The following is a 22,871-nucleotide window of genomic DNA, read 5'->3' on the forward strand; positions in this document are numbered from 1 at the left end:
CCAGTCTCTCTTGGCTAATGCATCTCCTAGGCGCGTTCACTTCTATCTTCCTTTTGCTATTGATTGGCCCTTGTATTTTTAAACTTCTCACCAAGTTTATTTCTTCCAGACTAGAAGCCTTCAATGACAAACCAATGCTGATGCAAAGATTTTCAGCCATTCTAACCACCCCTCCAGACTCCTCCCTGTCAGGTAGGGCCTACACCATCTGACAAGCCAGAAGCAGACAGAAACAGACCCTCAGCAACCCTTAAGATCAAGGAGCAAAAACTCTCTGAGGAGGGATTTGAAGCAGGTTAGAACAAGGAGAGAAAAAAACCATGAAGGAGCCTTTGAACAGGAAGGCTAATCAAGGTCAAAAGGGCCTATTTCCTGGTCAGACAACTGGCCCGGGGCTACCCACTTACAGGAAACACTGGTGGCAGGAGGTCCCTCTGGACCCAAGCAACCCCTACCTGAGTGAGTCATTTACAGAGAAGAATAAAGCCAACCAACCCACCCAAATGTACTATCTACCGATAGGCACCACCTGGAAAGAAGAGAGGGTAAACAATAAAAGCCTGACGCAGGGAAGGGGGGTGGGAGTAAGTAAAAGTAATCTATAAAAACAATTGTCCCCACATTGTCCATTGCCTCTTCCCTTTCATCTTTTTTTACTTGCAAGAGTGCCCATGTCTTCTCATATGTGTATCTAATAAATTTTCTGCCTTCTTCAAAGATATGAAAAAGTATAGGAGTGAAGTAGGGCTTCCGAATTGGTGGATTTCTTGGTCCAATGCCAGCATAATTCTTGCACTATTTCTGGTCATATAAACTGTCAACTTCAGTTCTGATTCCCTTCATGTTTGCACAATATCATTGTTATTTGCTTCCTTGAACATGTCTGACTGGAGGAGAAATACCATCATTCTCTCAAAGGACTAGGAGGAACTTTCTCCAACAACTTTTCCCTCCAGTGTCACTGAATAGAAGAGGGTTGCATACTTATCCATAAACTGATTTTTTTAAGTAGGAGGTAGGCAAACAGCATTACAACAGTTGTAATTGTAATAAAAAGCAAAGTATTCACAATGTTCATTGCTTTGTAACTAGTGACAAATTTCTTGGAATATCTCATGTATTGATCATTTTTCTGTTGACTCTCAACTCTGTTTGCACCTTGCTTTGCACTCCTTTGTAACCCAAAGGGGAGCATAAGCCTGTAGATGACCACATTTCCCAGACTTCCTTGTCATCTGGCTTACAGTTAGAGGTTGCTAGCAGAAGGAATTGGAGGAAGACTGGGGGGGAAGGAGGAAGACAGAAGCCATTATTTTCCAGCTTCTGTCTGTTCTCTAAAAAAGTGTCAGATATGGGTGAGTGTGAGCTCCTGGGTTTTTGCTCAGCTAAAAGTATTCCAACACCAGTGTCAGTAGTGTGTGCCTCTGCAGCCTGAGTAATACAGTACTTATATGCATCAGATTGGCCAGCTCATGTGGCTTTGTCCCTTTATAGATTCCGAATAAAGGTTATGGAGGGAAGGACAATTGAGATATTGTCTATTCTGTTTATGTCTGCTACATTACTCCATGCTTAATAGTCATATTACTAGGGGAAAAGATCCATCACCGAACTTAAGGGTCTTCCAAAGAAGTCCTAATTTGCAAAAGAGGTCTTCTCTGTCTCAATTAATAATCACACTTGTTACTATAAAGGCTTCCATATGCATTCTTCTTGATAGCAGGAAGATCTTTACTCCAATGGCAGTGAATCTCTAGTTGTAACTCTGCTGAATCATAACCAGTTGGGAGGTATAAAAGCCAGTATACAGTCAGGAAAACAGAAACCAGTTTATGCATTTCAAACAGAGGAAATTCAATACAAAGGATTAGTCACAAAATTATTGAAATGATTTAATCATTAAGGACAAATATGGCCCCAAGAACTTTAGTTACTACTCTGAATTAGTCAGCCCATGTTGTCAGCATCAGGATTCCAAGTGCTGACTGTTTTACTGAAAAACATGTTTTGGAAGGTAAATTCTACAAACAGATAGCTTCTTAGGTTAATACAAGTTGGGGTAATGGCCATGCTTTAGGAGCCCTGCAAAAATGGTGCTGGAGATCTACCAGTAGCAGCAGCAGGGCATGCTCCAGCAGCTTCAACAACAAGCATGCCTGGGCTCTGGAGAACACATCTTCCATTCTTCTTCTCCAGCTCAGGGTGTGATAATGGCTGCTTATGATGACACATCTCTAGGTTATCTGTTTTTTCACCCTTTTTGCTTATTTAACACTCCCAACAATTTTGTAATCAAGGTCCTGAATTAAATTCCCCTTGAAATACCTAGAATGATTTCTGTCTTCCTGTTTGAACACTAGCTGACACAACTCCTAACAGGTCATGACTCAGTGAATCATAATTGGGTATTTACTGCCTTAGAAATCACAGTTTTTGATCAAAAACATGCTTGAAACTTGGGGCCTAAATTTCCTGCTTTACAAGAATTGACAACTTATAACTCTTGTTTTATTTAGTTTCTTTTTGCATTGTAAGGAACAGAGGTATACTCAGACCACCTCAAGATCAAAAAAGAAGAGTGCTAGCTATAAATATATATATATATGATATATACAGAGAGAGAGACTGCCACTAAAACTGGTTCTATGATTCTGTTTGAAGACATGAAGTTCTCTTAACCAATTGCTCTCTTTCTTCAAGGCCCACATGAACACCCACTTATGATGTCTTTTTCTTATATATCTAGTTCCTCTATTGTCCTTCTACTCACTTGTTTACTCTTTCATGCATCTCATTATATGTTTTCTTGCTTCACAGCTTCTCCGTACTTATCATTTTCTGTTTCCTCATAGTTTAGGCTCCACCCGACTCCTGTAGTCCCAGCTCTGTTGGATCCCATTGTATTTCTCAATTCGTATTCTGAAGGGAGTGCATCTGATTAGCACAGGACCTCTCTCTTTGCCAAGCGATATCACAGGTCTTTGACTATCTGGATAGTGAATGCCCTTCGGTTAGATTCTACTCGTGATCCAAGCAGCTGTGCCCCATGGTGATAAGACATGAGAGGACGGGTACTTGTTGCTATAAGCTAATAAAGCCCAATGGCTCATTTTATATGGAGGGGCAGAAACCATGCTAACAAGTCTAATACAAACCTCAAAGCAGATGAGGCTTTGCTTTTCCTGCCACACACTCAAACAGCCATAGTAACCAAAGTTGAATGTTATACTTTTGTGATTTCTTATTACTTTAAGGGTGGCATGTTACCATGTATAGACTCTTTATAAAATGGAGGCATATAGGGAATATTTTCTATGAACCAGGAACATGTTAGCAAATGTCCCGGACCTCATAGCCCAATAAACATGACCCCAATGGCCGATATTAGACACTTATTAGACCATATAGCGTAGTAAAAGCAAACAAACAAAAATAATCAGCCAAATAACAATATTACCAACAACAGTCGAGAACATCTGGTTTCAAGTTGTCTTTCCAAAAACTAATATTTTATATGTTAAGCCACCAAAACATACCTTAATACTCATATCCTAGCTTGAAGGAAAGACATGTAAAACAAGTAAGATAGCTATATGATGAGGTAACGGTCCCATGTTGGATTAGCTTTTAAATAACAGAACTATATCATGCCTATAAGAAAGACTTCCAAACTCTTACAAAAATCTCTGCAAAAGACATTTAATTAAATTTATTTCACTATTTATTTAAAAACTCATTCCACAGTCTATTGTAAAAAGAAATTCAAAGGACCAAAAGAAATCTAAATATGTAACTACTGGTCAATTCAGCTGGAATTCAAAATTGTAGCTACTGGTCAATTCACTTTCACTTCTGCTCCTCAACTTGTTTTCCTTGTAGCTTCCTGCTCTTAATCTTTGTCCATGTCTTTAATTGTGAAATGTGGTCTAGTGCATTTTTGGTCCCTCCTTTACAGATGCCCAGTAGTTAACTGTGGTGTTATTCCCTCATATCCACTCCTGTCTCCTGGTCTGCCTTAGAATTTTAGAATTTTCCCTCTGTTCCTTTGATTTCAGTTTTCCTGCACTTTGCCCCACCCAGTGGCTGGTTTGTGATACAAAGTATTGGTGGGTGCTTGACAAACTGAGATGGGTTCCTATGCATGTGAAGACAATTGCTCCAATTCACATTTAAAATATAACTTTGGGCCAGGTCAAAGGGGACCTATTTCAAGGTGCTGATTGCCACTATGATTTTAAAAAATAGACTCAGGGCCGATATTCCGTATCTTGTGTTGATTGCAGGGATCTTTGCTTTGCTCCTCTTTCCATTCTCTCTTTTAGAATTTCACTTACACAAATAAAATATTTCAAAATCCAAAGTAAAAAAATAAAATCCAAAGTTCACTAGGCCATTTTTCGATTCCACCATGCCTCTTCCCCTCTAACTCAAGACTACCACCTATTTTTTAAAATTCTGATTTCTTGCCCTGCTCAGAAGAATAAAGGGTCTTTGGTTGTTTCCAATATTTTTTTTTCATTTTCATCAATAGTTAATTTTTTTTTTCATCTCACTGACCTTCAACTCTCCTGCCACATTGACATATCCTGTTCATTATCTCCTATTTATTTTATCTGAAGAGAAAAGGTGGCTGTTTCTGCAAACAGTGTAAATCTAACTTTCTGGTCATTCAATCGAGATCAATTTCCACCTGGGAGACTGAACATGCTGCATCTATGAGGTGCACAGTGTCTGCCAATAGGAACGAGATCAGCAATCTGTGACACGGCAAACTGCCAGCACAGGGACCAACACTGCCGACAAGTCCTTTGAGAAGCCAGGCCTTAGCTCCTGCTTCCCCAGGCTTCCTTCTGGAGGCACAGACTGTTTACATGCGTTACAGACCCCAGAAATTACTTCTATCGTCCAAACATAAAAATCCATGAAATCAATAAAGGACATTGGCCTCATTTGGGAAAGGATTTTCATAGGAATGACTTCATGTTTTGTCCTATACACTAAGCTGTTCTTACTCCCAGGATGGCAGATTGCAGTTAAAGCAAAGAAGATCGCGGGTGCTAGGACAAGGCTTCAGTCAAGAATCTCTTCATGGAGAATAGAAAGTCTGGGCAGTGCCAAAGGAAAATAAAGCCAGGTAGTCAGGCAGACTTTTCTTCTGCTATGTGCCCCTTGGGAACCTCATGGCTGGAACTCTTAGGTAAGTCACTGCAATGGGAAGCAAAGAACACTTTTACAAACTTGTACCTTTGTGCACAAACATTTCACATTCACTTATCTATTTATTCATTTGAAAATTATTGAGTACCTACTATGTGGCAGACACTGTCCTGGATATTAGTGAAAGAACAGTTAATAGTCTTGAGGCTTGCTCATATTAAGCTTATGCATGTAATGTAGAAACTTAGCCTACCTATAGGCATGACTAAAAGTCACCTCCCGAGGACCTTTTTTTGTTGCTCAGATGTGGCCTCTCTCTCTCTAAACCCAATTCTTCAAGTGAATCCATCACCCTTCCCACTACTTGGGACATGACATCCAGGGATGAAAATCTCCCTGGCAGCATGGGAGATGACCCCCAGGGATGGGCCTGGCCCAGGTACCATCAGATTAACAATACCATCCTGACCAAAAGGGGGGAAAGAAGTGTAACAAATTAGGTATCAGTGGCTGAGAGAGTTCAAATAGAGTCAAGAGACTACACTCAAGGTCACTCTTACACAAGTTCCAGTTAGACATTGCTACTATCATAACTTGCCAAACTCCAGCCAAAACCATTCCTGCCAATCCTAAAGAATATCTAGGGCATCGCATAAGATTCTACAAAAGTTCCATGCACTGGGTAACTCTCCAAAACCTCCAACTTCCACATGGGCTCCTGGACCAGATAAGTCCTGAAATGCGGAGGGGCCAGCCTTTCCAGAACATCAACTAGTTCCATCCCCTATCCCATATTATTGACAGCCCTTTCCAACATGAGAAAGTTTGAATGGCCATAGCCCAATACCCCTAAAGAGTGGGAGAAAGATCAAAGGTGATGGTGGAGTCATACAAAGAAGGTTGGGTTTAACAAATGAGTATGAGTGTTGAATCATTATATGGGTATTTCTTTAAACCCCCAGTATTTTAGAGAGCTAGAAATAAAAACCTAAAATTATGGAATTGCAACCCATATCAAACTCTGAAATCTGTTGTACAACTAAGTGTTGCGATGTACTTTGAAATTTATTGCTTCTATGTATATATGTTGTTTAAAGAAAAGGAAGAGTATAATACAGAACATAGGAATCAACAAATGAGTATGACTGCAGAATCACTATATTGGTATTTCTGTTGGTCGACAGTTACTTGGAGCAGCTAGAAGAAAAAACAAAAAATTTGTGGAATTGTAACCCATACTAAACTTTAAAATCTGTTCTATAAATATTCATAAAAAACATACTTGGGAATTTACTGCTTTTTTGTACATATATTTCACAGCTAAAAAAAAATTAAAATTAAAAAAAGAAGCAACAGAATGTAAATAACCACCATCCTGTTAGTCTAATAGAAGATAGTAAATAAAAATATGTAAAATATAAAAATACAGTATCATGTTTCTCTTGTGAAGGAGGAGAAAGAAGAGTAAGGAAGTAGAGAATGGCAAGGTGGGGATGCTTACTTGAGAAAGGATTGTCAGAAAATTGCTCTGGGACGTAACACCTCTGTCATCAATACAGGGACGGAGGGAGGCATGTACTTGCCTAGAGAAAGAGCTTCCCTGGAAGGAAGCTTCCTATTAGTAAGAGCCTAAGGGAAAAATATGCTTGTTGTGTTCAGGATCTGCAAGAAACAAGCGTGGATGAGCACAAGGAAGCGTGAGAAGAAATGGTATAGAAGAAGCTAGGAAAAGGTCTTACAAGCCATGACAAAAAGTTGGGATTTCATCCTGAGAATGTTGAGAAGCCATGAGATTCCGGCATAGGAGGTAGTGAAATGACAATGATAAGGATGAGGGTCAACTTGATATAATGTTCCAAATGTGTCAGGCCATGTTCTCTCTTTCTAAGATGGGCCGTGTAACAACACCACCTCTGGGACTTCAATGATGAGTACATGAGATTTTGCATGCAAAAGCCCTTGAAACAGTGCTCAGAAAGAGTTTTTATAGTTACTATTATGATCATTAAGGCACAGGCTATTTGTGCTCACCACTTTGACCCCACATTGACCCTCAAGTATATTTCAAACAGAAATATCTCAGTCAGAATTATGCGAGCATCAATACATTTTTTTGTAGAGAAAATATTTTTCCAGTGAACTCCATTAAGCCAATTTAATTTCTTGATCAATGTTCCATATTGCACAATTTAATCATTTATAATTTTTTCCCATTTTCCTTAGCATTATTTCTTTTTCATTTCAATTTTAATGCAAGATTGAATCATTTCTGAAGTTTAAAAGATGAAGTCAAAATGGCAGTTTCAATTTGGTCAAAATATCCTTCTCCTTAAGAACCCTGAGTCTCAGGGTGGTTAACTGATTTTTCAAGAACATACAACAAATAATTAGCACATGTGAGATTCCAATCCAAGTCCATCTAATTCTGGTGCCATGGCCCTTTTCCAGGAAAGAAGTGAAAATACAATTCCTACCTATCCAGGTGAACAATGAGTTTAACGACATATTATTTGAGAAAAAAATACATATATAATTCATTTTTTTTTTTGCTTGGGCAGGCACCAGGAATCAAACCCAGGTCTCCAGCATGGCAGGTGAGAACCCTGCCACTGCACCACCACCGCCCCACCTGTAAACTATGAAGTATTATGTTTTTGCTAGAAATGAAAACAATAATAAGAGCCATCTCCAGCTTTAGAAAAGCACAGTGAATTAGTTCACTGCTAGCTTAGTACATCCAGCTAGACCAATGAGTTTCATTCCCTAAAGGTCATGGTTTGTCAAATGCATCACAGACTACTTCGGCACATCCTCAGAGGCGTGATGAATAAATATGGAGCCTGTTGGTATTGGGTCAAAGAATGAATAATGACTGCAGTGGCAGAGGTGGTCTTTAACAGGATCCTGGAGATCTCTACCAACTACAATTACTACTGTAAAGTCTCCTTGGGGCCAATTGTTTGTTAAGAGGGTCTAATTCAAAGGTGCAGCCTTAAGGCTTCAGGGAGATGATGATTTTTAGTTTAAAGACCATTCAATAGTCCTCTGAGTAATGAATATCATGAGTCACTGTGCTAGAGACCAACTGTAGCAAAAGACCCAATCTCAACCTCAAGAAGCTCATAGCTTATTGGAGGTGATAGGTATGGTACCAAAAAAGCACATTATATTAGCAAAGCCATGGTAGAGATAAGCACAGGGGAGGAACATCTAACCCAATATGAGAAGGCTTCCTAAAAGAGATAAATTTTGATCATCTCCTAGGATATGAAGGAGTAAGAAAGAAAAGGAGGAGAAGGTATTCCAGAGAAATGAACTGGATATGCAGAAGGATGGTGATGAAAGACAACAGTGCTTCAAAGTGAGCATGCTATTCAGTGTGGCTCAGGTCACATGTAGAGAGAGTGAGGCAGAAGCAGGAAATTGCTCAGGCGTAGAGGGAGTGGACAGATGAGGTAGAGAATGGTTGCACTCACTTGCGAAGGGAGTGGGCAAGTGAGACAGAGAAGGATGGTGAAAGTGGATTCCTGCAAGACAGGTTGTGGGCCAGACAGAAGCAGACTCATACCTCAGGGAAAGAGACCCGCAGCAACAAGGACTGGTCAAAATTCACTCTAGGCACTAAAACATGAGGCAGGGACCAAGGCCAAAGGTCATTTAGATAAGAATCAGTTAGTTATATAAAGAAGATTTTGCAATTGCTATGCAGCTAATGGGAAAAGTAAATCTATTCCAAGATAATGAGACATTGGGCCTAGAAATACCCAGTTGTTCCTGAAGGCTACTCTTTGGGGATGCTTCCTGGAACATGGCCCAGGAATGGGTAAGACTGAGATTGCAGGTGGCAGACTTCTTGAAAGGTAACCATCATTGGCTTGGAGCAGATGGGGACTGATATAATTTGTATTCCAGCAGTGCTTGTAGGCTGTAGTAGATAATGTTGTTGCTGACTCACTAATAGTCACAGCTACCATTTACTGAACCTCTCTTACTTAATCCTCACAGCAAGGATATGTGTGAGTTATTGTCTTTGCTCTGGAAAGGGTGGCCCTGTAACCTGCCTATACTGGATAGACTGGTGTTCTCCAAAAAGGTATGTCCATACCCTAATTCCTGAAATCTGACTATTACTTTATGTGGCAGAAGAGTATTACTTTAGGTGGTAAAAGCTGTGATTAAATTAAGGATCCTAAGAGGAAGCGCTTATCCTGGTTTTTCTGGGTGGACTCTAAATGCAATCACATGCATCATTTGGAAAGAAAAAGCCACCAGAGAAGAAGAGGGAGCAATATGACTACAGAGGCACCGATTGGAATGATGTGGCCACAAGGCAAGGAAATCTGGGCAGCCACCAGCAGCTGGAACAAGCAAGGAACAGATCTCTCCCCAGGAGTCTTAGTAGAGAGTGCAGCCTGCTAACACCTTGATTTTGGACCTCTGGCCTCCAGAACTGTGGGAGAATAAATTTCTGCTGTTTTAAACCACGAATATTGTGGTGATTTGTTAAGCAACCCCAGGAAATGAATTCATTGTCCAAGGTCACAGTGCTGAAATATGTATTCGAATCTAACACGATCAACTTCCAAAGTCCCTTCTTTCCCCATAACATGCCATTTCACAACAATGCTAAACTGGTTAAAAGTTTCTATAGGGCAAAATGGAAAATGGTGCCTGGAGAAGCAGAGTCTTATGGCGAAGGTCCAGAATAGCTGTGTGCCTGTGACCATGGACTTTTCCATCAGGCAGCGGGGTTTCAACTTGGCTGTAAACTGGAAGGGAGAACTGAAGCTGGAGCCAGGAGTCAGGATGGGAGCAGAGGCTGGAGGTCAAGCAGACCCTGGGCCCAAGCTGAGAAGGAAGGCTGAGAAGCAGGTCAAGGGTGCCAGGCCTGGTGAGACCACAACAATGCTAGAAGTTCTCTTATTACACATTTTTATTGCTAGAAAAGGCAGTATATGCTTGTGTTCCGACACCAGCAATGTCAGGAAACAAACAATAAAATAAATTGAAGTTGGCAGGGAGGTGGGAAAGAGTTTGCTATTTGCTGTTTAATAAAAAGAAAACAACATCAAAATAATCACCTGGGGAAAAATAAACACTATGTTAAACTTGCTAACATTTATTTTATAGTTTCATATTGTTTTTATTTTAAATTATATATTACTGGGAGGGCTGACCATAATCCTTTTTGGTATTAATCAAATTCTGCATTATTACAACACTACGGAAGGGAGACTCATAAAATGGTGTTCCAAACCCAATAGCCCCCACCCCCGGGCTGGGAAGAAGGAGGAAGCACTAGGTAACTTGGGTCCTGAGACCTACCAAGGGAAGGGATGGTGGGGGTAGAGGGGTGGGGGAGGAGACTCACACTCAGGCTGAATATCTGAACATGGTCTGAATGAGGCTGAGACTGAGCTGGGGAAGAAGGTCTGAAATACAGCAGGTGAGATTTCAGGGATTCTGGGCAAGACGTGAGAAACCGAGAAATAGAGATCATGTGGATTGGCAAATTGAACAGGAGGAAGAGGAGTAAGTCACAAGGAACAAAGTAGAAGGAAGTCGGAACACATTTCGAGAGAGAATAAGCCAAAGCAGCAGAGAATATCACAAGCCCAGCTTTTACAGGCTCCCAGCAAAAGTTTACTAATCAGGGTAGGCTCATTTAAAATATATAGAATAAGCAAATAGCATAGGGATTAGCACTCTGCGCTCTAAAACTCCCAATATGTAAATGACTTTGGTGATGATGGTGAAAATACTAAACCTTTCTTGAACACTTGCTATGTGTAAAGCACTCTGCTAACTACCTTATACATGTTTGCTATTCAGTCATCATAACAACCCTCGAGTTGGGGACTGATATTGTTCCCATGAATAGACAACTCAGGCACAGAGAGGAGAAGTAACTCACCCAAAGTCACACAGCTAAAAGGGGTGGTGCTGATATTTGAACTCAGGCAGTTTAACTTCAGAGCTTCTGTATTCAGGTGTTACATGGCCCTGACACAGAGATAGTGTCTATTATCTAGTGTGTAATAGCACAGTGTGCTATTAAAGGAATACCAGGTTTTGGCATCAGATAGATCAAGGGTTCAAGTCCTGGCCTTGCCGCTTATTAGCAATTTGACCTTTAACCAATTGTTAAACTACCATGAGCCTTATTTTCTTAACAATGTAATGGAGATAAAATCTACCTTTCAAGATTATTGTGAGGAATATGTAAAATAATAATAATAGCAAATAAAATATTGTAGTCATATTGCATACTTCAGAGCATTCTACCTGCGCTAACTTATTTAATCTTTACCTCATGCTCATGAGGTAATGAATAATTATTATCTCCATTTTAAAGATGAGGAAATTAAGGTACTGGAAGATTAAAAATCATTTACCTTAAGTTGCACAACCAGGAAATGACTGAACTGGGATTTGTACCCAGAAATTTGAATCCAGAAACCACCCTCCAGATTGCATCATATGAGACCCAAGAAGGTTGGCAAATACCAATTGTTGTTGCTACCATTATTATTTTTTTAATATTAAATTCATGTAGCTTGAGACATGCTGAAATGCTCACTTGCCCCAAATGTTCCATTTATGGTCAGGGGTAGATTGAAACATAGGGGCTAATGTTTAAAATATGTGATCAACATTTACTTAGAGGAGAATCTGAGCATTTTGAGGTGGAGAGGGGAGGGGTAGGACTGAAGACAGCATCACTCAACCTTTCCATCATCCAGGACAGCTCAGCTCTGGGTTCCAAATGTGCATAACCCACCAAGGTAAAGGTAAGTCTTATAGTCAAGTGAATCTCTTCTTTAGAAATCAAGTGTCAAATCTCCGTTGTCTTGCCCAGGATCATCCCATCTTAGTGATCTTCCTTCCAACCACATATGATACTATCTCAGAATTAAAAACCATTTATCCATTTGGTGCCATTTTCAGGGGCGTTTCAGAGCCCCTTAGGCAGTGGTTGCCTTAGCAGCCGCCCCGCTAGCCAACCCCTTAGTCCACCCCGTAGTTGATGAAGCATATCTTCAGCCAAGGCCCCCAGGTAGAATCAGAAAGTATCTAAAAAACGGAAGAGAAAAGACAGCATTGGTGATAGTATCAAACTTCTATTAATGAACACTAGGCTGAGTGCTCTATGGGGACAAGGAATGCATGGAATTCTTTGGATACTGAGTGACTGACAGGTTGTAGATGTTCATTAAATATTCACTGGTTGAAAGGAAGAAAGAGTTTGTCTTTTATATGAAATATACTTAATAGGGGTAAAATTGTAGTCCTTTAATGTGTTGCCTTTCAGATTTTTCATGAAGTCACAGTTTACTCTAAGTTGCATTCCACCCTTCCAATATTTTCAAATAGTAAACTTTATAGAATTTACATGACTGCTTCAAACTTTAGCTATTAAATTCACTTTTATTTCCATGGTATCCTCTGTGGACTAAAAGTATGTGATGAGTGAGGTCAGGAGAATCCCCATATTGATCCCACTATTAGCATTTCTTAGGTGAAATGGGTGTCTTCCAGCATGTTTCATGTAACTGTCCGCTGTGTGGACTGCAGTTCTGGCATTGGTCCTCAGCAAAGGGTTAAAGGCAGCATTAGTTCTTGGAGCATTTTGTTTTCCCCAAGGTCTTCATTACTGCTATAAATTTTTCAACTTGGCTTTTATGTAAATATTGTAAGAAAGGCAGGACAGAAAAAAATATTTGTAAGGTTTCAGGGGAAAAATGAGAAATCTGAAACTGTTATTGAAAATAAATGAATATAGAATGCAGAATAGAGGCCAGAGTTTTAAAAAAATGAATATTTCGTCCTCTGTACCATATAAACAAACCCCCACAGTGGCAGAAGAAGGTAGATGGGGCCATTTCAGGGTCGACCAGGTGTGCTCTGTTTCCTCTGGCTACATACAGGCCAAAGATCACAGGGAAAAGTCTTTTACTCCCTCTAAGAAGCCATGGGTCCCACTGAAAGCAAAATCTTGGGTGGGGATCAGATGAACTTGAATTTGAGTCCTTCTTTGCCCCATTATGCTGTGACCTGGAGCAGGTCATTTCAGCTCTCTGCTGTCATGCTGTATCTCCAAGAGTCAGAAAAGCTGCTCTACAGCCCCACCCCCACTTCTGATAGGTTGCTATGTTTTACACTCTAATGACGCTTCTTGAAAGAAGGAAGCAGGCATTATTGTGTGTAATCAGGGACTTCACATATAGCAGATCATTAATACATCATGTTACGTGAAGGAATGTATCATGAACCTTTATGTATGAGGCGCTTTGTCAAACACTCTACATATATCTTTTAAAGTAAACTTTACATTTTTATAGAAGAAAGTAAGGCTCAAAATGATTATGAAACTGGTCCATGATCACACAGTAAATAAGAAAACCAGCATTGACAGCAAGGTCAGCATAAATCCAAAGAGAATGCTTTTCTAACACATTGCTGCCTCCGATGTTTTCTGTTTCCAGTTTGGGTTGCACGATAGCTCGCCTTGCTACATACATACAGTTAAAAGACATATACACAAAGACACACACATACACCCACACACTCAGCACATAGCTGTCCAGAATTTTAGAGTAGCAAAACAGCCAAGACAATAACCAAAACTTCAAATTTGTATGATTGAAGGAAGACTTGCAAAGCAGTGAAGAAATTTAGCCTTTAATTTTGTCTCCAATAGCTTGCACAACCATACAAAAAAAAAAAAGAGCCCATTGGTCCAGAGAGCTACACATCTCTGGTTAATCAGTACTTGCAAATGTATTTATGACTAAGTTACTTATTTGTAACAGGAAGAACTTAAAACAGATAAGAGTCATGGTATTTAACACTACTAAAAATAACGATCCTCTGATATGTTATAATGCCAGAAAAGCTTAATATTTAGACCACCTGAAAGAAAACTCAACCAAAAATTACACTATCCCTGTAAGGTTTTGCCTCACTCCCTGCTCATAGATCAGCAAGATTTGGTCATACTAGGTTCACCAGGCCAGAGTTCATGACAATGGACCCATCAGTCCACCTGGGCTGCTATGATAGGAATAAGCCCCTTAGGCAGGTGAACATCTTGGGGTTCAGTCTCACCATGCACCCAGAAGCATGCTACTGTAAGAAACAATGTTACAAATGAGAATACAGGATGTAATTTGGCATTGAACAGCCCTGTTGAGTCATCAATCTTGTTCTTATACAAGACTCTATTTTTCCTCCTTATAGTTAAAAAAGGAAACATACTGGCATTCCATAAATAACATCATTGGTGATGCAAAGGAAGGAGAAAATGGAACAACCTAACCTTAGCACAGCTTGTCCTTCTTAAACTGTCTTCTGCTCAGCACCACCCACAGATTACTGCTGCTGGACACAAAACCTCCCTCTGCTATGCCCTGGAGTTCTGCAGATGGGGGGAGGTGTAAGGGAAGGAAGAGACACATTCTATATCATGGAGGACAGAACAGCTTCCTTGGCATCCTGTACTAACAGAAAGAGCAGACAGACAAGACCATTGATCATGCGAATTAGAACTTGAATTGTCTCTGTATTGCATCATTAGGGTGGATATGGAGAGAGAGGGCAAAGGATGGCAGGCAATAGGTTGAGTTTGACTGTTTCATTTCTTTTTTTTAATCAATGTTTAAGGATCAACGTTACATATCCAGTTTAAGAAGTCCTACAATTTTATACCACCTTTGCCTCTCTTTTACTGTGTGACCTTGGGCCAAACCCTTCCCCGCTCTGAGCTTTGTTTTGCCTGCCTACCATGTGAAGACTAACCCTGCTTCTTTCCTTTGTTCATTCAATAGACACTTTTTGATGGTCTGCTATATGCAAATCATCAGCTAAATGCTTTCTTTATGGAACGCATGGCCTAAAGGGAATAAGGTCCATTCTATGAGATTCTGCACTTTCTAAATGGCATAGTGAGCTATAGACTGAAGGAAACTATTTTCTCAGAAGAAACTGAATGATTCTAAATACTTTCAAGATCTCATGGTCTGTGGTATGTCAAAGCAGCATCTTTATTAATTCTCTTGGTCTCCTGGTAATGTTTTAAAATAGCAACCCATTAGATAATTGTTTGTATACTTTCTTTAAAGACTTGGACATTTCTAATAATAGAGTGGTATATAGAATTCCAATGCATAAAACAGTCAAAAACGGCTCTGGTTAGAGTAGAGACAGGGAACCTGGAGCTTCCTCTTAATCCTCTTTGCTGCTGCTTCCTCTTAATCCTCAGGCACTAAGAAACTCAATTTGAAAAGAACTGCTCTATTACTTTTCAAATAGAATTGTAAAATGGAATGAAACTTCCAAAAATAAACATAGGCTGGGACACCGAAAGAAGGATGAGCTAGAACAGAGTCCAATGATTTCGGTCCATGTCTCCACTCTTGTCTCTTGGGTGTATCAGTGGAGGCACCTCATACATAGGCTATGGTTCACAGCACCTCAAAATGAGCCAAAGACTCAAGAACCAAATGTTAGAAAACCACAAAGGGACCTCACCTTGAGTCTTGTGCAGCAGAGCAGTCATGCTTCTGAGTTAACATTCACCTCCCTAAGAACAAAGTGAAAAATCAAGACAGCCTTAGTTTTGCTGAGAAAATAACGAGGGACATATTTAATGGCTACAGCTTGGAGATATTAGAACAAACCATTTCCTACATTCTGAGTTCTTTGAGAGCTGGATCAACGTCAACTTCATCATTGTATCCCCACAGCACCCAGGAAAGGTACTGTATAAATACACACTGGATACATATTGTTTATGGAATAAATGAATGAGTGGGTTATTTTATAATACATTTACCATCTGATTCAAAAATATTGAAGAAAATCACCAAAATCAGATGGCATCCACCCATGAGTTTAGAAGAAAAATCCATTGTGATATTGCAAAACTAGGACCATGATTAATATTAATCTTTAAAAGTCAGAATCTAGCAGAGCCTAGCATGATAGGCTGTTTTAGATCACTTAGGCGGGTGTGCTGATCTTTAATGCTGTTGAATTCTTCTACCCATCTGGCTTCCAGGAACATGGAAGAAGCGTATTTCCTGACTTAGATTGGAGCCATAGGACCAAGTCTGACTCACAATGAATTGTGAGTTGGAACAATGAAGGGCCCCTGGTTGATGGTTTAACGGCCAATATAAGTCTCTTCAGTACTTTTCCCTCCGCCAAGGTAACCAGAAGTATTCCAGACAGTGGCTGTACCATTAGGCAAGAGAGGGTGAAAAAGTGAGAAACAAAACATGGGAAAAGAGCTCCTAGCCAACCCTCCGTGGAAAAGTAGCATGTGTGAGAAATAAATCCTTGTGGCTTAAATGACTGAGAATTTTTCAAATCACAACATAACCCAGCTTATCTTAATTGGTATAGCTAGGCTACAATAATAATTAGATCCAAACACTTAATGGCTTAATAAAAATAGAAGTTCAGTTTTTACTCACACAATGTGCCAGGTTGGTGAGATGGAAGTAGAGGGCTCTCTGTTCAACGGTTATTCAAGACCCAAGATGATGACTGCTCTGCCATATCAAACACGTGGTTTTCAAGATCACTCAGGCTCAGGGGGAGTCTCCTCCTAGTCATATTCTATTAACTGGAATCTAGTCACATGGCCACACGTAACTGCAAGGGAGGCAGGCAGATGTATAGACATGTCCAGGAAGAAAAAATAGATTTTGGTAAATAGTTATCAGTCTCTGCCAAAGAGGTGTTCAATAAGTGTTTTTGAAAACCCATGTAAATAAACAAATACAAATGTCAAAGAATGGCTTGGTTGATAAGGAGAAGTTTTTTTCTTTTTAGTTTGCTGACCAGTGAATCATTTCACCTAGGCAGACAGATATAAAACCATTGATGGTATCACAGTGCCCTTGAAGGCCCTTTTTCCCTAACCTAGCATATAAGTTTCTATTTTTCTGAATCCAACCTACATTTCCATGATTTCCTTATACCTAGAGTGATGCTCAAAATAATTAACAACTCATATGGAATGGCCATTGACCAGTAAGAATAGATTTTGCCCAATTGATCAGAATGAAGGTCAATCATATATAGCTGGTATATCAGTCAAACCAAGTGAACACGGCCTCTGCCTCTACTCCAACTGCTCTGACCATATTGTCCAAAACAAAGACTTTAGTGTTAGAACATGTGGCAAGGTCTAAAGATTAAATCACATAAAAGAATTTCTTCTATTAATAAATAAATATAAATATATAAAACACAGACTGCCCAGAAAAGTCCAGAATGAATGGTCATCATGTTCATACTGGAAAGTGAAATACTTGTTATTCCCTGGGCAGATACTATGCCGTAAGGAAGAAATAAACACAAGGCTAAGGACGGGCATAATCAGAGACGTCTTCAAGGGACTGGTGGCATTTGAGTTGGCTTGGAAAGGTAAGCCATAAAATGACAATCAGAGCCTGGTAATTGTGGGAAGGGCTTTCTAAACAGAGACACTGACACACAGAGCATTTTGTTCTCTCTTTTCCCGCTTATTCTAGTCTATCATATATTTTACTTATTTGATTATTTGGCATATCCTCCTTACTAGTTTATGAGATCCTTAAGGACAAGGAAGAACTTCATTCTCTCTATTTCCTTTGTTTTTCACAATGACTTACAAATTACAGGGATCTGGTAAATATCAGTTGCTGGACAATAAAGGGTAAGATCATTGAACAGTGAATGAAGCAAAATTAAAATATGATAGCACAGTTTTAGCAGGAAAAAAATTGTAATTAGGAAATCTATACTTAGAACTCCACCATAGAGATCCATGTGCTTAAAACAGACACAAGACCCTAAGGAAATGAGGTTCCATCTCCTAAAAATAACTATCTACAGAACCTCCATTCACTTATGCCTACTTATCCTTTGGCTGTTTGCTTATTTCCATCAGCCTTGGTGGCACGAGCACTTGTCATTCTTACATTTTGGTTTACATTGTCTGTCTCCTGACCAAGTTCGCTCCCTTTCTCTATTCTATACAAACTCGAGGTCCCACTGCTTTGACGTTTTCTCTTCTCATTCTCTTTACCTCTGGCCTTTCCACTGGTCAATGTATTTCTGGTTACCACCAGCAGCTAGCAACTACTCTTCATCTAGCTAGGACCAACTGCCCAATTTTTGTGGAGCTTCTGAAAGAATAAATTAGTACTTTGTAAAATGGAATTAAGAAATGCAATTATCTCTACTTTCAAAAACGCTTTGATTTAATTATATGCTGAGTGATTTTTTTTTCTAAAAACATAGTAGAACTAAAGGGATCTTTTTTCCTCATAGATATGGAATTGGCATAGATCCAGGAATAAAAGGAATGAAGTAAATTGGACATTCTGTGACAAAATGGTAAAATCACCACGACAGTAGTCTCTTGATCACGTTTATTTAAAGTTTTATCCAGTGAAGTACAAGAGAGATTATCCATTGAAATCCCCAAGTTTACAGATAACAGAGAATTCTTCTAAATGGGGAAAAGAAAACTCCTGTGTGGTACTTCTTATAAACGCCAAGAGAAACCAAGCGGAGGTCAAAAGATAGAGGTACATTTCCACATGAACAGAAACAAGGCAATGGCTTTTAGAAAAAAATCCATCTATGCTCAAAGGATACTGAACTCTGAGTGATCGTTAGAATTTGATAAAGGGATTCAGGAGACAAGGTACCCATTCCCGATGAGGGCCTTTGGCCTTTATGGGGCGAGAACATATTGTAATGAGACAGAGAATACTGCTGCACCCTGGTTCAAACCATAAATCTTCCACTTTTGGAATCCTGGATTCAGCTATAGCTGCCTAACCTGTCCTCATTTTATAAACAACAAAATAACACTGCAAGGCTCCGGAGAACACAGCTAAAATTATCAACAGGATGCAATATATGAAAATGAATCAGAAAGATTAGAACCATCTGGAAGAAAAAAGTTGAGAGGGGATGTGTTTAGCATCCTTTAAAAGACTTCAGTGTATGAAAAGTGGTGTGTATTATAAAGTGTCCATTGAATCTAATGTGTAGATATATGAAATAGGAGCTAACTTGAATTTTAAAATAGTAAAATTGGAACCATTAAAAGAGCCAGTATTTGTCAATATTTGATGCTTTATTATTTCTTTCCGTAAAGATTGATTGATTGATCATCTACTGTGTTACAAGCACTCAACTATGCTCTCAGAATACCAAGAGAATAAGATGTGGTTCTGCCCTTGAGGGGACGTCTAATAGAAAATAAAGTTATAGAAAAACAGGCATGATTCAATTATTCTAAGTATGTGGTAATAAGAGAAAGGGTTCACTGGACTTTACAGCTGAGGTAACATTTGGTCCAGGCTTTGAAGAATGAGTACGATTATGTCATCAGATGAAGGTGGGAAAAAAACATTTCAAACACAGCAAAAGAGCATAAGAAAGCACATGGGGATATAAAAATAGGTGTTTGTTAAGGGATATGCGAAAGAGTGAAGGTGGAGCTGAAAGTTAGGCTCCAGTCCCAGTGGGAAGAGCTTTTGGAAGCACACCAGAAAGTTCTGGGATAACAGAGCCACTGAAGTTTTTAAGCTGGGAAATGGCATGATCAAACTTGGATTTTAGAAACATAGTTCAGTATTTGTCATCATATTGGAGTAAAGCAGTCTAAAAAGGAAATACATGAGTTCAAAAACACTTTGATGAATTAACAAATAATATAAAATTAGAAAAATTCGTGGGAGATCCCAAATCATTTGAAGTTGACCTCAAGAGAATGCTAGGACAGAATAACGTATGTCATGACTTTATTCAAGCCAAGCGCCAGTTAAGGCTCAAGCAGTTATGAATGTGTTCAGTTTTCAAAACCACTTGATCAACAAAAGTAAAGGATGTGTGAGCTTGGTGTTTCCATGAGTATACCAGAAAACTAGAAGCCCTATTTCAAAGGGGAAGCCTTGCCCTTTGCTGGCATTAAACTAATCTGGGTGCCCTTTGCTCTGCCTGACAGCATCACCTGTGAGATTTCACGTGGATTCGCAGCTGATGATCAAACACTGTCAAAGCTGAGTGAGTACCAAGGCAGCAAAGTCGTGGTCCATGAGAGAATCTACCATGTCATGAAGAGGCTGGCTCAAGGGGGCACAGAGAATAGCCATCTGGCTACCAATTCCAGACCTTTTATAAAATGTGGAAAAGCTTATGAAGTTTCTGATGTAACACATCCACATATTTAAGATGGAAAAAAGATCCTAGGTCTATTTTTGCTCATGTTCATAGGCATAGGTAGGGTCTCTGGCTTGGGCAAAAGGAAAACTAGAGCAAATCAAAGGTTTTTGCCCTGGTGAAGAAGAGATTATCCTTTAAAAGTTTTCAGACCCAAATTGGGTCAAGGAAGTAGTGATGGATCTGAGAGAGTTTATAAGAAAACTTTACATAAGGAGGCTGAGCCAAGTTCAATGATTGATTATTGTGTATAAGATCCAGATCTAATAAAGAAACCAGTAAGAAACTCCTTCCAAAGGTAAAATATCCTTATGTGCCTAATATAACGTGTAAATAGAATTTTTATATAGCACAGTGCGAAATGTTTTCACGTAGTTAATTTCATCTTCACTGTTTTATCATAATCCCATTTTACAGATAAGGAAACTAGAGTCTAAAAAGAATCAACGCTTCAGCCACGTTTACACAAGTAGTTAGTGCTAGAGCTGGTAGACTCTGTACTCATCCCTCTGTACTACATCACTGTTATGAGATACCTCTGATTCTTCAGACTACTGGGGACTCAAGAAGACAAGTCCAGATGTGTATCGTGGTTATGATGTCTCATATGATTTAGGGTAGAGTAAAAGAAGGGGCCTCTTATTTCTTGGGCGAAGAGTTGATAGAGGGCCAGTAAAGACTCTCAGATGGCAACAAAAAGCCAGAGCCAGCAGCTTCAGAGAACGCGGGAATTCTGATGGATAGACGCATTCTTTCTTCGTCCTGAAAATTTTAGAGGGTTTAAACCTACAGTCCCCTCACTTTGACAAAGTACATTATTAGCCCCAGAATATATTCACTAGTCACCTCCCACTACACCTATGGACATGAAAAGAGCATTTTATCAGTGAGGAAACTGCAGCAAACAGGTGAAGTCTCATCACTTAGCAGATCTTTGGCAGAGATAACATTATGTCAGCATCTCATAACAAGTGGATCCCTGCCCAGAGCTTTTCACCTATGTCACTTCTTACGGTACGCACTGTTTTTGGAACACTGTACTTGTTATTGAGCGCATGTAGATGGAGGGGCCCTTTAGAAGACCGTGGGCCAGCCCTGCAATGATTGTCTGTGGAAAAAAAAAACACTTTTATCAACAGATGAGTTTTAACAAGGCTATTAAAATAATGCCATTTTAAGCAAAGGCAGCACTAATTTCCTTTTATTTTGCTTTAATAGACCTTGTGATACCATCTCCTCTACCAAAGGTCATCCTTTGCTGCAGTACAGTTCTCCACATGGGGAAAAGAGTCATTTAGAAGCCATTTTGGACAGGCACTGCTCTGTCCATACATACATACTTAGAGCTTTTGCTGCATTTAAATTGCTTTTTCCAGCAGTCAAAGGGATCAATAGCTCTTAGACTCTTTAAAAGATGAATAATATACAAGATGGACATTTTAAGCTCTTTAGAAAATATATTCATGAGGTCGTCCAGTTTCCCCTGGTACCCAACATTGCTGGTGACATGTATTAATGGTTTTTTTTTGTAGCAAACAGGAGGTGGAGTTCTCCAAAGGCTCTCATCTCTGTTCTTCCAGAAAACATTGATTTTCTTTTTTACAAGAATAGGGGTGGGGTTGAAAAAACTGCTCAAAGCAAAAAAAAAAAAAAAAAGAAATCTCACATTCAACTTAGCTCAAAGCTTGCTTGACAAAGTAATTCTTTCTAAATAGCTTTGTGCCACTTGATAGAGACAATTTCTCCTGATTTTCTCTTTGAACAATTTCATAGCTTCATGAGAGGCATGCTTTGAGAATATTATGTTCTTAATAGTAATGCAAGACTTTTTACTGAATCTTCCTATGGGCAGGAGGGCAACTTTACAGTACTGTGGATTTGGAAAGCGATTTTAAATTCCAATTAATTAGGGTTAATTAATTAGACATTTGGTAAAAAAAAAAAATTCTGAGATGCCAGACTGGGAGGGAAAATAACTATTTCTTAATAGCTGCCTGAAAGAAAAGGCTGGAATGTTTTAGAAAGCTTAGTCTGACACAGAGAGGAAGTAGGTGGGTATGTAATTGAATTTGAGAAAAATTAGACATTGGGGTTTCTTCCTCCAAGAAAGGGAACAGATTAATTGCACTCACTTTCGTTTTGAAAACTGATGTTTTATAAGACTTCAGAAAACAGAAGACTGAGTATGTTTGGGTGAACCGGCATGACAGGGGTTGGAGGAAGGAGTGCATCCGTTCACCTACACACATTAGAGACGACCAGGGCCAGGCACCACGTGGAGCTGGGGAGTAATTGTGCACAAAAGAGACCCTTTCTCTGCCTTCACCTTGCATGCTTTCCTGAGTTGAAATTGAAACAGGTGGCCCATGGAGTCCACAAGAGAGCATTTTTTTTTAGTTCACAGCATATTTTTTAAATTAGATGCTAGGGTTTGGAAAAGAGTACATTTCCCTTGAAAATCCAGATATCTTGCGTACCTTGAAAAA

At 39.4% G+C, this 22,871-nt stretch overlaps 1 long non-coding RNA gene across 1 annotated transcript; it reads right to left on the reverse strand.

The window, feature by feature from the left end:
* Nucleotides 1–5,021: 5,021 nt before the first annotated feature.
* LOC143679030 (uncharacterized) lies at nt 5,022–21,496 on the reverse strand. The gene is made up of 4 exons (XR_013173523.1): nt 21,408–21,496; nt 16,635–16,815; nt 15,688–15,739; nt 5,022–5,205 (listed from the first exon to the last, which is right to left on the reverse strand). It is a non-coding gene; the product is annotated as an uncharacterized LOC143679030 (long non-coding RNA).
* Between the last annotated feature and the right edge of the window lie 1,375 nt (nt 21,497–22,871).

Source organism: Tamandua tetradactyla, chromosome 4, assembly GCF_023851605.1.
Source record: "Tamandua tetradactyla isolate mTamTet1 chromosome 4, mTamTet1.pri, whole genome shotgun sequence".
NCBI classification, from domain to species: Eukaryota; Metazoa; Chordata; class Mammalia; order Pilosa; family Myrmecophagidae; genus Tamandua; species Tamandua tetradactyla.